This window comes from Carcharodon carcharias, chromosome 11 (genome assembly GCF_017639515.1).
Source record: "Carcharodon carcharias isolate sCarCar2 chromosome 11, sCarCar2.pri, whole genome shotgun sequence".
In the NCBI taxonomy this organism is placed as follows: domain Eukaryota; kingdom Metazoa; phylum Chordata; class Chondrichthyes; order Lamniformes; family Lamnidae; genus Carcharodon; species Carcharodon carcharias.
Genome location: NC_054477.1, coordinates 165,179,259 through 165,196,677, shown reverse-complemented (window position 1 = coordinate 165,196,677; position 17,419 = coordinate 165,179,259). Strand labels below are relative to the sequence as shown.

At 55.4% G+C, this 17,419-nt stretch overlaps 1 protein-coding gene across 5 annotated transcripts in view; it reads left to right on the top strand.

Moving 5' to 3' along the window:
• Window positions 1-17,419, top strand: part of atp11a (ATPase phospholipid transporting 11A) — a 375,081-nt gene that overhangs the window by 306,806 nt on the left and 50,856 nt on the right. The window lies entirely within an intron of this gene.

Genomic DNA, 17,419 nt, shown 5'->3' with positions numbered 1-17,419 from the left:
TCCAACAGTGCAGCGCTCCCTCAATACTGCGTTCCAACAGTGCAGCGCTCCCTCAATACTGCGTTCCAACAGTGCAGCGCTCCCTCAATACTGCGTTCCAACAGTGCAGCGCTCCCTCAATACTGCGTTCCAACAGTGCAGCGCTCCCTCAATACTGCGTTCCAACAGTGCAGCGCTCCCTCAATACTGCGTTCCAACAGTGCAGCGCTCCCTCAATACTGCGTTCCAACAGTGCAGCGCTCCCTCAATACTGCGTTCCAACAGTGCAGCGCTCCCTCAATACTGCGTTCCAACAGTGCAGCGCTCCCTCAATACTGCGTTCCAACAGTGCAGCGCTCCCTCAATACTGCGTTCCAACAGTGCAGCGCTCCCTCAATACTGCGTTCCAACAGTGCAGCGCTCCCTCAATACTGCGTTCCAACAGTGCAGCGCTCCCTCAATACTGCGTTCCAACAGTGCAGCGCTCCCTCAATACTGCGTTCCAACAGTGCAGCGCTCCCTCAATACTGCGTTCCAACAGTGCAGCGCTCACTCAATACTGCGTTCCAACAGTGCAGCGCTCCCTCAATACTGCGTTCCAACAGTGCAGCGCTCCCTCAATACTGCGTTCCAACAGTGCAGCGCTCCCTCAATACTGCGTTCCAACAGTGCAGCGCTCCCTCAATACTGCGTTCCAACAGTGCAGTGCTCCCTCAATACTGCGTTCCAACAGTGCAGCTGCTCCCTCAATACTGCGTTCCAACAGTGCAGCGCTCCCTCAATACTGCGTTCCAACAGTGCAGCGCTCCCTCAATACTGCGTTCCAACAGTGCAGCGCTCCCTCAATACTGCGTTCCAACAGTGCAGCGCTCACTCAATACTGCGTTCCAACAGTGCAGCGCTCCCTCAATACTGCGTTCCAACAGTGCAGCGCTCCCTCAATACTGCGTTCCAACAGTGCAGCGCTCACTCAATACTGCGTTCCAACAGTGCAGCGCTCCCTCAATACTGCGTTCCAACAGTGCAGAGCTCCCTCAATACTGCGTTCCAACAGTGCAGCGCTCCCTCAATACTGCGTTCCAACAGTGCAGCGCTCACTCAATACTGCGTTCCAACAGTGCAGCGCTCCCTCAATACTGCGTTCCAACAGTGCAGCGCTCCCTCAATACTGCGTTCCAACAGTGCAGCGCTCCCTCAATACTGCGTTCCAACAGTGCAGCGCTCCCTCAATACTGCGTTCCAACAGTGCAGCGCTCCCTCAATACTGCGTTCCAACAGTGCAGCGCTCCCTCAATACTGCGTTCCAACAGTGCAGCGCTCACTCAATACTGCGTTCCAACAGTGCAGCGCTCCCTCAATACTGCGTTCCAACAGTGCAGCGCTCCCTCAATACTGCGTTCCAACAGTGCAGCGCTCCCTCAATACTGCGTTCCAACAGTGCAGCGCTCACTCAATACTGCGTTCCAACAGTGCAGCGCTCCCTCAATACTGCGTTCCAACAGTGCAGCGCTCCCTCAATACTGCGTTCCAACAGTGCAGCGCTCCCTCAATACTGCGTTCCAACAGTGCAGCGCTCCCTCAATACTGCGTTCCAACAGTGCAGCGCTCACTCAATATTGCGTTCCAACAGTGCAGCGCTCCCTCAATACTGCGTTCCAACAGTGCAGCGCTCCCTCAATACTGCGTTCCAACAGTGCAGCGCTCCCTCAATACTGCGTTCCAACAGTGCAGCGCTCACTCAATATTGCGTTCCAACAGTGCAGTGCTCCCTCAATACTGCGTTCCAACAGTGCAGCGCTCCCTCAATATTGCGTTCCAACAGTGCAGCGCTCCTCAATACTGCGTTCCAACAGTGCAGCGCTCCTCAATACTGCGTTCCAACAGTGCAGCGCTCCCTCAATACTGCGTTCCAACAGTGCAGCGCTCCTCAATACTGCGTTCCAACAGTGCAGCGCTCCCTCAACACTGCGTTCCAACAGTGCAGCGCTCACTCAATACTGCGTTCCAACAGTGCAGCGCTCCCTCAATACTGCGTTCCAACAGTGCAGCGCTCCCTCAATATTGCGTTCCAACAGTGCAGTGCTCACTCAATATTGCGTTCCAACAGTGCAGCGCTCCCTCAATACTGCGTTCCAAACAGTGCAGCGCTCACTCAATATTGCGTTCCAACAGTGCAGCGCTCACTCAATATTGCGTTCCAACAGTGCAGCTGCTCCCTCAATACTGCGTTCCAACAGTGCAGCGCTCACTCAATATTGCGTTCCAACAGTGCAGCGCTCACTCAATACTGCGTTCCAACAGTGCAGCGCTCCCTCAATACTGCGTTCCAACAGTGCAGCGCTCACTCAATATTGCGTTCCAACAGTGCAGCGCTCACTCAATATTGCGTTCCAACAGTGCAGCTGCTCCCTCAATACTGCGTTCCAACAGTGCAGCGCTCCCTCAATATTGCGTTCCAACAGTGCAGCGCTCCCTCAATACTGCGTTCCAACACGTGCAGTGCTCCCTCAATACTGCGTTCCAACAGTGCAGCGCTCCCTCAATACTGCGTTCCAACAGTGCAGCGCTCCCTCAATACTGCGTTCCAACAGTGCAGCGCTCCCTCAATACTGCGTTCCAACAGTGCAGCGCTCCCTCAATACTGCGTTCCAACAGTGCAGCGCTCCCTCAATACTGCGTTCCAACAGTGCAGCGCTCCCTCAATACTGCGTTCCAACAGTGCAGCGCTCCCTCAATATTGCGTTCCAACAGTGCAGCGCTCCCTCAATACTGCGTTCCAACAGTGCAGCGCTCCCTCAATACTGCGTTCCAACAGTGCAGCGCTCCCTCAATACTGCGTTCCAACAGTGCAGCGCTCCCTCAATACTGCGTTCCAACAGTGCAGCGCTCCCTCAATACTGCGTTCCAACAGTGCAGCGCTCCCTCAATACTGCGTTCCAACAGTGCAGCGCTCCCTCAATACTGCGTTCCAACAGTGCAGCGCTCCCTCAATACTGCGTTCCAACAGTGCAGCGCTCCCTCAATACTGCGTTCCAACAGTGCAGCGCTCCCTCAATACTGCGTTCCAACAGTGCAGCGCTCCCTCAATACTGCGTTCCAACAGTGCAGCGCTCCCTCAATACTGCGTTCCAACAGTGCAGCGCTCCCTCAATACTGCGTTCCAACAGTGCAGCGCTCCCTCAATACTGCGTTCCAACAGTGCAGCGCTCCCTCAATACTGCGTTCCAACAGTGCAGCGCTCCCTCAATACTGCGTTCCAACAGTGCAGCGCTCCCTCAATACTGCGTTCCAACAGTGCAGCGCTCCCTCAATACTGCGTTCCAACAGTGCAGCGCTCCCTCAATACTGCGTTCCAACAGTGCAGCGCTCCCTCAATACTGCGTTCCAACAGTGCAGCGCTCCCTCAATACTGCGTTCCAACAGTGCAGCGCTCCCTCAATACTGCGTTCCAACAGTGCAGCGCTCCCTCAATACTGCGTTCCAACAGTGCAGCGCTCCCTCAATACTGCGTTCCAACAGTGCAGCGCTCCCTCAATACTGCGTTCCAACAGTGCAGCGCTCCCTCAATACTGCGTTCCAACAGTGCAGCGCTCCCTCAATATTGCGTTCCAACAGTGCAGCGCTCCCTCAATACTGCGTTCCAACAGTGCAGCGCTCCCTCAATATTGCGTTCCAACAGTGCAGCGCTCCCTCAATACTGCGTTCCAACAGTGCAGCGCTCCCTCAATACTGCGTTCCAACAGTGCAGCGCTCCCTCAATACTGCGTTCCAACAGTGCAGCGCTCACTCAATACTGCGTTCCAACAGTGCAGCGCTCCCTCAATACTGCGTTCCAACAGTGCAGCGCTCCCTCAATACTGCGTTCCAACAGTGCAGCGCTCCCTCAATACTGCGTTCCAACAGTGCAGCGCTCCCTCAATACTGCGTTCCAACAGTGCAGCGCTCACTCAATATTGCGTTCCAACAGTGCAGCGCTCCTCAATACTGCGTTCCAACAGTGCAGCGCTCCCTCAATACTGCGTTCCAACAGTGCAGCGCTCCCTCAATACTGCGTTCCAACAGTGCAGCGCTCCCTCAATACTGCGTTCCAACAGTGCAGCGCTCCCTCAATACTGCGTTCCAACAGTGCAGCGCTCACTCAATACTGCGTTCCAACAGTGCAGCGCTCCCTCAATACTGCGTTCCAACAGTGCAGCGCTCACTCAATATTGCGTTCCAACAGTGCAGCGCTCACTCAATACTGCGTTCCAACAGTGCAGCGCTCCCTCAATACTGCGTTCCAACAGTGCAGCGCTCACTCAATACTGCGTTCCAACAGTGCAGCGCTCCCTCAATACTGCGTTCCAACAGTGCAGCGCTCCCTCAATACTGCGTTCCAACAGTGCAGCGCTCCCTCAATACTGCGTTCCAACAGTGCAGCGCTCCCTCAATACTGCGTTCCAACAGTGCAGCGCTCCCTCAATATTGCGTTCCAACAGTGCAGCGCTCCCTCAATACTGCGTTCCAACAGTGCAGCGCTCACTCAATACTGCGTTCCAACAGTGCAGCGCTCCCTCAATACTGCGTTCCAACAGTGCAGCGCTCCCTCAATACTGCGTTCCAACAGTGCAGCGCTCCCTCAATACTGCGTTCCAACAGTGCAGCGCTCCTCAATACTGCGTTCCAACAGTGCAGCGCTCCCTCAATACTGCGTTCCAACAGTGCAGCGCTCCCTCAATACTGCGTTCCAACAGTGCAGCGCTCCCTCAATACTGCGTTCCAACAGTGCAGCGCTCCCTCAATACTGCGTTCCAACAGTGCAGCGCTCCCTCAATACTGCGTTCCAACAGTGCAGCGCTCCCTCAATACTGCGTTCCAACAGTGCAGCGCTCCCTCAATACTGCGTTCCAACAGTGCAGCGCTCCCTCAATACTGCGTTCCAACAGTGCAGCGCTCCCTCAATACTGCGTTCCAACAGTGCAGCGCTCCCTCAATACTGCGTTCCAACAGTGCAGCGCTCCCTCAATACTGCGTTCCAACAGTGCAGCGCTCCCTCAATACTGCGTTCCAACAGTGCAGCGCTCCCTCAATACTGCGTTCCAACAGTGCAGCGCTCCCTCAATACTGCGTTCCAACAGTGCAGCGCTCCTCAATACTTGCGTTCCAACAGTGCAGCGCTCCCTCAATACTGCGTTCCAACAGTGCAGCGCTCCCTCAATACTGCGTTCCAACAGTGCAGCGCTCCCTCAATACTGCGTTCCAACAGTGCAGCGCTCCCTCAATACTGCGTTCCAACAGTGCAGCGCTCCCTCAATACTGCGTTCCAACAGTGCAGCGCTCCCTCAATACTGCGTTCCAACAGTGCAGCGCTCCCTCAATACTGCGTTCCAACAGTGCAGCGCTCCCTCAATACTGCGTTCCAACAGTGCAGCGCTCCCTCAATACTGCGTTCCAACAGTGCAGCGCTCCCTCAATACTGCGTTCCAACAGTGCAGCGCTCCCTCAATACTGCGTTCCAACAGTGCAGCGCTCCCTCAATACTGCGTTCCAACAGTGCAGCGCTCCCTCAATACTGCGTTCCAACAGTGCAGCGCTCCCTCAATACTGCGTTCCAACAGTGCAGCGCTCCCTCAATACTGCGTTCCAACAGTGCAGCGCTCCCTCAATACTGCGTTCCAACAGTGCAGCGCTCCCTCAATACTGCGTTCCAACAGTGCAGCGCTCCCTCAATACTGCGTTCCAACAGTGCAGCGCTCCCTCAATACTGCGTTCCAACAGTGCAGCGCTCCCTCAATACTGCGTTCCAACAGTGCAGCGCTCCCTCAATACTGCGTTCCAACAGTGCAGCGCTCCCTCAATACTGCGTTCCAACAGTGCAGCGCTCCCTCAATACTGCGTTCCAACAGTGCAGCGCTCCCTCAATACTGCGTTCCAACAGTGCAGCGCTCCCTCAATACTGCGTTCCAACAGTGCAGCGCTCCCTCAATACTGCGTTCCAACAGTGCAGCGCTCCCTCAATACTGCGTTCCAACAGTGCAGCGCTCCCTCAATACTGCGTTCCAACAGTGCAGCGCTCCCTCAATACTGCGTTCCAACAGTGCAGCGCTCCCTCAATACTGCGTTCCAACAGTGCAGCGCTCCCTCAATACTGCGTTCCAACAGTGCAGCGCTCCCTCAATACTGCGTTCCAACAGTGCAGCGCTCCCTCAATACTGCGTTCCAACAGTGCAGCGCTCCCTCAATACTGCGTTCCAACAGTGCAGCGCTCCCTCAATACTGCGTTCCAACAGTGCAGCGCTCCCTCAATACTGCGTTCCAACAGTGCAGCGCTCCCTCAATACTGCGTTCCAACAGTGCAGCGCTCCCTCAATACTGCGTTCCAACAGTGCAGCGCTCCCTCAATACTGCGTTCCAACAGTGCAGCGCTCCCTCAATACTGCGTTCCAACAGTGCAGCGCTCCCTCAATACTGCGTTCCAACAGTGCAGCGCTCCCTCAATACTGCGTTCCAACAGTGCAGCGCTCCCTCAATACTGCGTTCCAACAGTGCAGCGCTCCCTCAATACTGCGTTCCAACAGTGCAGCGCTCACTCAATACTGCGTTCCAACAGTGCAGCGCTCCCTCAATACTGCGTTCCAACAGTGCAGCGCTCCCTCAATATTGCGTTCCAACAGTGCAGCGCTCACTCAATACTGCGTTCCAACAGTGCAGCGCTCCCTCAATACTGCGTTCCAACAGTGCAGCGCTCACTCAATATTGCGTTCCAACAGTGCAGCGCTCACTCAATACTGCGTTCCAACAGTGCAGCGCTCCCTCAATACTGCGTTCCAACAGTGCAGCGCTCACTCAATACTGCGTTCCAACAGTGCAGCGCTCCCTCAATACTGCGTTCCAACAGTGCAGTGCTCCCTCAATATTGCGTTCCAACAGTGCAGCGCTCACTCAATATTGCGTTCCAACAGTGCAGCGCTCCCTCAATACTGCGTTCCAACAGTGCAGCGCTCCCTCAATACTGCGTTCCAACAGTGCAGTGCTCCCTCAATATTGCGTTCCAACAGTGCAGCGCTCCCTCAATACTGCGTTCCAACAGTGCAGCGCTCCCTCAATACTGCGTTCCAACAGTGCAGCGCTCACTCAATACTGCGTTCCAACAGTGCAGCGCTCACTCAATACTGCGTTCCAACAGTGCAGCGCTCACTCAATACTTGCAGTTCCAACAGTGCAGCGCTCCCTCAATACTGCGTTCCAACAGTGCAGCGCTCCCTCAATATTGCGTTCCAACAGTGCAGCGCTCACTCAATATTGCGTTCCAACAGTGCAGCGCTCACTCAATACTGCGTTCCAACAGTGCAGCGCTCCCTCAATACTGCGTTCCAACAGTGCAGCGCTCCCTCAATACTGCATTCCAACAGTGCAGCGCTCACTCAATACTGCGTTCCAACAGTGCAGTGCTCCCTCAATACTGCGTTCCAACAGTGCAGCGCTCACTCAATATTGCGTTCCAACAGTGCAGCGCTCCCTCAATACTGCGTTCCAACAGTGCAGCTGCTCCCTCAATATTGCGTTCCAACAGTGCAGCTGCTCCCTCAATATTGCGTTCCAACAGTGCAGCGCTCCCTCAATATTGCGTTCCAACAGTGCAGCGCTCCCTCAATATTGCGTTCCAACAGTGCAGCGCTCCCTCAATACTGCGTTCCAACAGTGCAGCGCTCCCTCAATACTGCGTTCCAACAGTGCAGCGCTCCTCAATACTTGCGTTCCAACAGTGCAGCGCTCCCTCAATACTGCGTTCCAACAGTGCAGCGCTCCCTCAATACTGCGTTCCAACAGTGCAGCGCTCCCTCAATACTGCGTTCCAACAGTGCAGCGCTCCCTCAATACTGCGTTCCAACAGTGCAGCGCTCCCTCAATACTGCGTTCCAACAGTGCAGCGCTCCCTCAATACTGCGTTCCAACAGTGCAGCGCTCCCTCAATACTGCGTTCCAACAGTGCAGCGCTCCCTCAATACTGCGTTCCAACAGTGCAGCGCTCCCTCAATACTGCGTTCCAACAGTGCAGCGCTCCCTCAATACTGCGTTCCAACAGTGCAGCGCTCCCTCAATACTGCGTTCCAACAGTGCAGCGCTCCCTCAATACTGCGTTCCAACAGTGCAGCGCTCCCTCAATACTGCGTTCCAACAGTGCAGCGCTCCCTCAATACTGCGTTCCAACAGTGCAGCGCTCCCTCAATACTGCGTTCCAACAGTGCAGCGCTCCCTCAATACTGCGTTCCAACAGTGCAGCGCTCCCTCAATACTGCGTTCCAACAGTGCAGCGCTCCCTCAATACTACGTTCCAACACTGCAGCGCTCCACAATACTGCGTTCCAACAGTGCAGCGCTCCCTCAATACTGCGTTCCAACAGTGCAGCGCTCCCTCAATACTGCGTTCCAACAGTGCAGCGCTCCCTCAATACTGCGTTCCAACAGTGCAGCGCTCCCTCAATACTGCGTTCCAACAGTGCAGCGCTCCCTCAATACTGCGTTCCAACAGTGCAGCGCTCCCTCAATACTGCGTTCCAACAGTGCAGCGCTCCCTCAATACTGCGTTCCAACAGTGCAGCGCTCCCTCAATACTGCGTTCCAACAGTGCAGCGCTCCCTCAATACTGCGTTCCAACAGTGCAGCGCTCCCTCAATACTGCGTTCCAACAGTGCAGCGCTCCCTCAATACTGCGTTCCAACAGTGCAGCGCTCCCTCAATACTGCGTTCCAACAGTGCAGCGCTCCCTCAATACTGCGTTCCAACAGTGCAGCGCTCCCTCAATACTGCGTTCCAACAGTGCAGCGCTCCCTCAATACTGCGTTCCAACAGTGCAGCGCTCCCTCAATACTGCGTTCCAACAGTGCAGCGCTCCCTCAATACTGCGTTCCAACAGTGCAGCGCTCCCTCAATACTGCGTTCCAACAGTGCAGCGCTCCCTCAATACTGCGTTCCAACAGTGCAGCGCTCACTCAATACTGCGTTCCAACAGTGCAGCGCTCCTCAATACTGCGTTCCAACAGTGCAGCGCTCCCTCAATACTGCGTTCCAACAGTGCAGCGCTCCCTCAATACTGCGTTCCAACAGTGCAGCGCTCACTCAATACTGCGTTCCAACAGTGCAGCGCTCCCTCAATACTGCGTTCCAACAGTGCAGCGCTCCCTCAATACTGCGTTCCAACAGTGCAGCGCTCCCTCAATACTGCGTTCCAACAGTGCAGCGCTCCCTCAATACTGCGTTCCAACAGTGCAGCGCTCCCTCAATACTGCGTTCCAACAGTGCAGCGCTCCCTCAATACTGCGTTCCAACAGTGCAGCGCTCCCTCAATACTGCGTTCCAACAGTGCAGCGCTCCCTCAATACTGCGTTCCAACAGTGCAGCGCTCCCTCAATACTGCGTTCCAACAGTGCAGCGCTCCCTCAATACTGCGTTCCAACAGTGCAGCGCTCCCTCAATACTGCGTTCCAACAGTGCAGCGCTCCCTCAATACTGCGTTCCAACAGTGCAGCGCTCCCTCAATACTGCGTTCCAACAGTGCAGCGCTCCCTCAATACTGCGTTCCAACAGTGCAGCGCTCCCTCAATACTGCGTTCCAACAGTGCAGCGCTCCCTCAATACTGCGTTCCAACAGTGCAGCGCTCACTCAATACTGCGTTCCAACAGTGCAGCGCTCCCTCAATACTGCGTTCCAACAGTGCAGCGCTCCCTCAATATTGCGTTCCAACAGTGCAGCGCTCACTCAATACTGCGTTCCAACAGTGCAGCGCTCCCTCAATACTGCGTTCCAACAGTGCAGCGCTCCCTCAATACTGCGTTCCAACAGTGCAGCGCTCACTCAATACTGCGTTCCAACAGTGCAGCGCTCCCTCAATACTGCGTTCCAACAGTGCAGCGCTCCCTCAATATTGCGTTCCAACAGTGCAGCGCTCACTCAATACTGCGTTCCAACAGTGCAGCGCTCCCTCAATACTGCGTTCCAACAGTGCAGCGCTCACTCAATATTGCGTTCCAACAGTGCAGCGCTCCCTCAATACTGCGTTCCAACAGTGCAGCGCTCCCTCAATACTGCGTTCCAACAGTGCAGCGCTCACTCAATATTGCGTTCCAACAGTGCAGCGCTCCCTCAATACTGCGTTCCAACAGTGCAGCGCTCCCTCAATACTGCGTTCCAACAGTGCAGCGCTCCTCAATATTGCGTTCCAACAGTGCAGCGCTCCCTCAATACTGCGTTCCAACAGTGCAGCGCTCCCTCAATACTGCGTTCCAACAGTGCAGCGCTCACTCAATATTGCGTTCCAACAGTGCAGCGCTCCCTCAATACTGCGTTCCAACAGTGCAGCGCTCACTCAATACTGCGTTCCAACAGTGCAGCGCTCACTCAATATTGCGTTCCAACAGTGCAGCGCTCCCTCAATATTGCGTTCCAACAGTGCAGCGCTCACTCAATATTGCGTTCCAACAGTGCAGCGCTCCCTCAATACTGCGTTCCAACAGTGCAGTGCTCCCTCAATATTGCGTTCCAACAGTGCAGCGCTCCCTCAATATTGCGTTCCAACAGTGCAGCGCTCACTCAACATTGCGTTCCAACAGTGCAGCGCTCACTCAATACTGCGTTCCAACAGTGCAGCGCTCCCTCAATATTGCGTTCCAACAGTGCAGCGCTCCCTCAATATGCGTTCCAACAGTGCAGTGCTCACTCAATATTGCATTCCAACAGTGCAGTGCTCCCTCAATATTGCGTTCCAACAGTGCAGCGCTCCCTCAATATTGCGTTCCAACAGTGCAGTGCTCCCTCAATATTGCATTCCAACAGTGCAGCGCTCCCTCAATACTGCGTTCCAACAGTGCAGCGCTCCCTCAATACTGCGTTCCAACAGTGCAGCGCTCCCTCAATACTGCGTTCCAACAGTGCAGCGCTCCCTCAATACTGCGTTCCAACAGTGCAGCGCTCCCTCAATACTGCGTTCCAACAGTGCAGCGCTCCCTCAATACTGCGTTCCAACAGTGCAGCGCTCCCTCAATACTGCGTTCCAACAGTGCAGCGCTCCCTCAATACTGCGTTCCAACAGTGCAGCGCTCCCTCAATACTGCGTTCCAACAGTGCAGCGCTCCCTCAATACTGCGTTCCAACAGTGCAGCGCTCCCTCAATACTGCGTTCCAACAGTGCAGCGCTCCCTCAATACTGCGTTCCAACAGTGCAGCGCTCCCTCAATACTGCGTTCCAACAGTGCAGCGCTCCCTCAATACTGCGTTCCAACAGTGCAGCGCTCCCTCAATACTGCGTTCCAACAGTGCAGCGCTCCCTCAATACTGCGTTCCAACAGTGCAGCGCTCCCTCAATACTGCGTTCCAACAGTGCAGCGCTCCCTCAATACTGCGTTCCAACAGTGCAGCGCTCCCTCAATACTGCGTTCCAACAGTGCAGCGCTCCCTCAATACTTGCGTTCCAACAGTGCAGCGCTCCCTCAATACTGCGTTCCAACAGTGCAGCGCTCCCTCAATACTGCGTTCCAACAGTGCAGCGCTCCCTCAATACTGCGTTCCAACAGTGCAGCGCTCCCTCAATACTGCGTTCCAACAGTGCAGCGCTCCCTCAATACTGCGTTCCAACAGTGCAGCGCTCCCTCAATACTGCGTTCCAACAGTGCAGCGCTCCCTCAATACTGCGTTCCAACAGTGCAGCGCTCCCTCAATACTGCGTTCCAACAGTGCAGCGCTCCCTCAATACTGCGTTCCAACAGTGCAGCGCTCCCTCAATACTGCGTTCCAACAGTGCAGCGCTCCCTCAATACTGCGTTCCAACAGTGCAGCGCTCCCTCAATACTGCGTTCCAACAGTGCAGCGCTCCCTCAATACTGCGTTCCAACAGTGCAGCGCTCCCTCAATACTGCGTTCCAACAGTGCAGCGCTCCCTCAATACTGCGTTCCAACAGTGCAGCGCTCCCTCAATACTGCGTTCCAACAGTGCAGCGCTCCCTCAATACTGCGTTCCAACAGTGCAGCGCTCCCTCAATACTGCGTTCCAACAGTGCAGCGCTCCCTCAATACTGCGTTCCAACAGTGCAGCGCTCCCTCAATACTGCGTTCCAACAGTGCAGCGCTCCCTCAATACTGCGTTCCAACAGTGCAGCGCTCACTCAATACTGCGTTCCAACAGTGCAGCGCTCCCTCAATACTGCGTTCCAACAGTGCAGCGCTCCCTCAATACTGCGTTCCAACAGTGCAGCGCTCACTCAATACTGCGTTCCAACAGTGCAGCGCTCCCTCAATACTGCGTTCCAACAGTGCAGCGCTCCCTCAATACTGCGTTCCAACAGTGCAGCGCTCCCTCAATACTGCGTTCCAACAGTGCAGCGCTCCTCAATACTGCGTTCCAACAGTGCAGCGCTCCTCAATACTGCGTTCCAACAGTGCAGCGCTCCCTCAATATTGCGTTCCAACAGTGCAGCGCTCCCTCAATACTGCGTTCCAACAGTGCAGCGCTCACTCAATATTGCGTTCCAACAGTGCAGCGCTCACTCAATATTGCGTTCCAACAGTGCAGCGCTCCCTCAATACTTGCGTTCCAACAGTGCAGCGCTCACTCAATACTGCGTTCCAACAGTGCAGCGCTCCCTCAATACTGCGTTCCAACAGTGCAGCGCTCCCTCAATACTGCGTTCCAACAGTGCAGCGCTCCCTCAATACTGCGTTCCAACAGTGCAGCGCTCCCTCAATACTGCGTTCCAACAGTGCAGCGCTCCCTCAATACTGCGTTCCAACAGTGCAGCGCTCCCTCAATACTGCGTTCCAACAGTGCAGCGCTCCCTCAATACTGCGTTCCAACAGTGCAGCGCTCCCTCAATACTGCGTTCCAACAGTGCAGCGCTCCCTCAATACTGCGTTCCAACAGTGCAGCGCTCCCTCAATACTGCGTTCCAACAGTGCAGCGCTCCCTCAATACTGCGTTCCAACAGTGCAGCGCTCCCTCAATACTGCGTTCCAACAGTGCAGCGCTCCCTCAATACTGCGTTCCAACAGTGCAGCGCTCCCTCAATACTGCGTTCCAACAGTGCAGCGCTCCCTCAATACTGCGTTCCAACAGTGCAGCGCTCCCTCAATACTGCGTTCCAACAGTGCAGCGCTCCCTCAATACTGCGTTCCAACAGTGCAGCGCTCCCTCAATACTGCGTTCCAACAGTGCAGCGCTCCCTCAATACTGCGTTCCAACAGTGCAGCGCTCCCTCAATACTGCGTTCCAACAGTGCAGCGCTCCCTCAATACTGCGTTCCAACAGTGCAGCGCTCCCTCAATACTGCGTTCCAACAGTGCAGCGCTCCCTCAATACTGCGTTCCAACAGTGCAGCGCTCCCTCAATACTGCGTTCCAACAGTGCAGCGCTCCCTCAATACTGCGTTCCAACAGTGCAGCGCTCCCTCAATACTGCGTTCCAACAGTGCAGCGCTCCCTCAATACTGCGTTCCAACAGTGCAGCGCTCCCTCAATACTGCGTTCCAACAGTGCAGCGCTCCCTCAATACTGCGTTCCAACAGTGCAGCGCTCCCTCAATACTGCGTTCCAACAGTGCAGCGCTCCCTCAATACTGCGTTCCAACAGTGCAGCGCTCCCTCAATACTGCGTTCCAACAGTGCAGCGCTCCCTCAATACTGCGTTCCAACAGTGCAGCGCTCCCTCAATACTGCGTTCCAACAGTGCAGCGCTCCCTCAATACTGCGTTCCAACAGTGCAGCGCTCCCTCAATACTGCGTTCCAACAGTGCAGCGCTCCCTCAATACTGCGTTCCAACAGTGCAGCGCTCCCTCAATACTGCGTTCCAACAGTGCAGCGCTCCCTCAATACTGCGTTCCAACAGTGCAGCGCTCCCTCAATACTGCGTTCCAACAGTGCAGCGCTCCCTCAATACTGCGTTCCAACAGTGCAGCGCTCCCTCAATACTGCGTTCCAACAGTGCAGCGCTCCCTCAATACTGCGTTCCAACAGTGCAGCGCTCCCTCAATACTGCGTTCCAACAGTGCAGCGCTCCCTCAATACTGCGTTCCAACAGTGCAGCGCTCCCTCAATACTGCGTTCCAACAGTGCAGCGCTCCCTCAATACTGCGTTCCAACAGTGCAGCGCTCCCTCAATACTGCGTTCCAACAGTGCAGCGCTCCCTCAATACTGCGTTCCAACAGTGCAGCGCTCCCTCAATACTGCGTTCCAACAGTGCAGCGCTCCCTCAATACTGCGTTCCAACAGTGCAGCGCTCCCTCAATACTGCGTTCCAACAGTGCAGCGCTCCCTCAATACTGCGTTCCAACAGTGCAGCGCTCCCTCAATACTGCGTTCCAACAGTGCAGCGCTCCCTCAATACTGCGTTCCAACAGTGCAGCGCTCCCTCAATACTGCGTTCCAACAGTGCAGCGCTCCCTCAATACTGCGTTCCAACAGTGCAGCGCTCCCTCAATACTGCGTTCCAACAGTGCAGCGCTCCCTCAATACTGCGTTCCAACAGTGCAGCGCTCCCTCAATACTGCGTTCCAACAGTGCAGCGCTCCCTCAATACTGCGTTCCAACAGTGCAGCGCTCCCTCAATACTGCGTTCCAACAGTGCAGCGCTCCCTCAATACTGCGTTCCAACAGTGCAGCGCTCCCTCAATACTGCGTTCCAACAGTGCAGCGCTCCCTCAATACTGCGTTCCAACAGTGCAGCGCTCCCTCAATACTGCGTTCCAACAGTGCAGCGCTCCCTCAATACTGCGTTCCAACAGTGCAGCGCTCCCTCAATACTGCGTTCCAACAGTGCAGCGCTCCCTCAATACTGCGTTCCAACAGTGCAGCGCTCCCTCAATACTGCGTTCCAACAGTGCAGCGCTCCCTCAATACTGCGTTCCAACAGTGCAGCGCTCCCTCAATATTGCGTTCCAACAGTGCAGCGCTCCCTCAATACTGCGTTCCAACAGTGCAGCGCTCACTCAATACTGCGTTCCAACAGTGCAGCGCTCCCTCAATACTGCGTTCCAACAGTGCAGCGCTCCCTCAATACTGCGTTCCAACAGTGCAGCGCTCACTCAATACTGCGTTCCAACAGTGCAGCGCTCCCTCAATACTGCGTTCCAACAGTGCAGCGCTCCCTCAATACTGCGTTCCAACAGTGCAGCGCTCCCTCAATACTGCGTTCCAACAGTGCAGCGCTCCCTCAATACTGCGTTCCAACAGTGCAGCGCTCCCTCAATACTGCGTTCCAACAGTGCAGCGCTCCCTCAATACTGCGTTCCAACAGTGCAGCGCTCCCTCAATACTGCGTTCCAACAGTGCAGCGCTCCCTCAATACTGCGTTCCAACAGTGCAGCGCTCACTCAATATTGCGTTCCAACAGTGCAGCGCTCCCTCAATACTGCGTTCCAACAGTGCAGCGCTCACTCAATATTGCGTTCCAACAGTGCAGCGCTCACTCAATACTGCGTTCCAACAGTGCAGCGCTCCCTCAATACTGCGTTCCAACAGTGCAGCGCTCACTCAATACTGCGTTCCAACAGTGCAGCGCTCCCTCAATACTGCGTTCCAACAGTGCAGCGCTCCCTCAATATTGCGTTCCAACAGTGCAGCGCTCCCTCAATACTTGCGTTCCAACAGTGCAGCGCTCCCTCAATACTGCGTTCCAACAGTGCAGCGCTCCCTCAATACTGCGTTCCAACAGTGCAGCGCTCCCTCAATACTGCGTTCCAACAGTGCAGCGCTCACTCAATATTGCGTTCCAACAGTGCAGTCGCTCCCTCAATACTGCATTCCAACAGTGCAGCGCTCACTCAATATTGCGTTCCAACAGTGCAGCGCTCCCTCAATACTGCGTTCCAACAGTGCAGCGCTCACTCAATATCTGCGTTCCAACAGTGCAGTGCTCACTCAATACTTGCGTTCCAACAGTGCAGCTGCTCCCTCAATACTGCGTTCCAACAGTGCAGCTGCTCCCTCAATACTTGCGTTCCAACAGTGCAGCGCTCCCTCAATACTGCGTTCCAACAGTGCAGCGCTCCCTCAATACTGCGTTCCAACAGTGCAGCGCTCCCTCAATACTGCGTTCCAACAGTGCAGCGCTCCCTCAATACTGCGTTCCAACAGTGCAGCGCTCCCTCAATACTGCGTTCCAACAGTGCAGCGCTCCCTCAATACTGCGTTCCAACAGTGCAGCGCTCCCTCAATACTGCGTTCCAACAGTGCAGCGCTCCCTCAATACTGCGTTCCAACAGTGCAGCGCTCCCTCAATACTGCGTTCCAACAGTGCAGCGCTCCCTCAATACTGCGTTCCAACAGTGCAGCGCTCCCTCAATACTGCGTTCCAACAGTGCAGCGCTCCACAATACTGCGTTCCAACAGTGCAGCGCTCCCTCAATACTGCGTTCCAACAGTGCAGCGCTCCCTCAATACTGCGTTCCAACAGTGCAGCGCTCCCTCAATACTGCGTTCCAACAGTGCAGCGCTCCCTCAATACTGCGTTCCAACAGTGCAGCGCTCCCTCAATACTGCGTTCCAACAGTGCAGCGCTCCCTCAATACTGCGTTCCAACAGTGCAGCGCTCCCTCAATACTGCGTTCCAACAGTGCAGCGCTCCCTCAATACTGCGTTCCAACAGTGCAGCGCTCCCTCAATACTGCGTTCCAACAGTGCAGCGCTCCCTCAATACTGCGTTCCAACAGTGCAGCGCTCCCTCAATACTGCGTTCCAACAGTGCAGCGCTCCCTCAATACTGCGTTCCAACAGTGCAGCGCTCCCTCAATACTGCGTTCCAACAGTGCAGCGCTCACTCAATACTGCGTTCCAACAGTGCAGCGCTCCCTCAATACTGCGTTCCAACAGTGCAGCGCTCCCTCAATACTGCGTTCCAACAGTGCAGCGCTCCCTCAATACTGCGTTCCAACAGTGCAGCGCTCCCTCAATACTGCGTTCCAACAGTGCAGCGCTCCCTCAATACTGCGTTCCAACAGTGCAGCGCTCCCTCAATACTGCGTTCCAACAGTGCAGCGCTCCCTCAATACTGCGTTCCAACAGTGCAGCGCTCCCTCAATACTGCGTTCCAACAGTGCAGCGCTCCCTCAATACTGCGTTCCAACAGTGCAGCGCTCCCTCAATATTGCGTTCCAACAGTGCAGCGCTCCCTCAATACTGCGTTCCAACAGTGCAGCGCTCCCTCAATACTGCGTTCCAACAGTGCAGCGCTCCCTCAATACTGCGTTCCAACAGTGCAGCGCTCCCTCAATACTGCGTTCCAACAGTGCAGCGCTCCCTCAATACTGCGTTCCAACAGTGCAGCGCTCCCTCAATACTGCGTTCCAACAGTGCAGCGCTCCCTCAATACTGCGTTCCAACAGTGCAGCGCTCCCTCAATACTGCGTTCCAACAGTGCAGCGCTCCCTCAATACTGCGTTCCAACAGTGCAGCGCTCCCTCAATACTGCGTTCCAA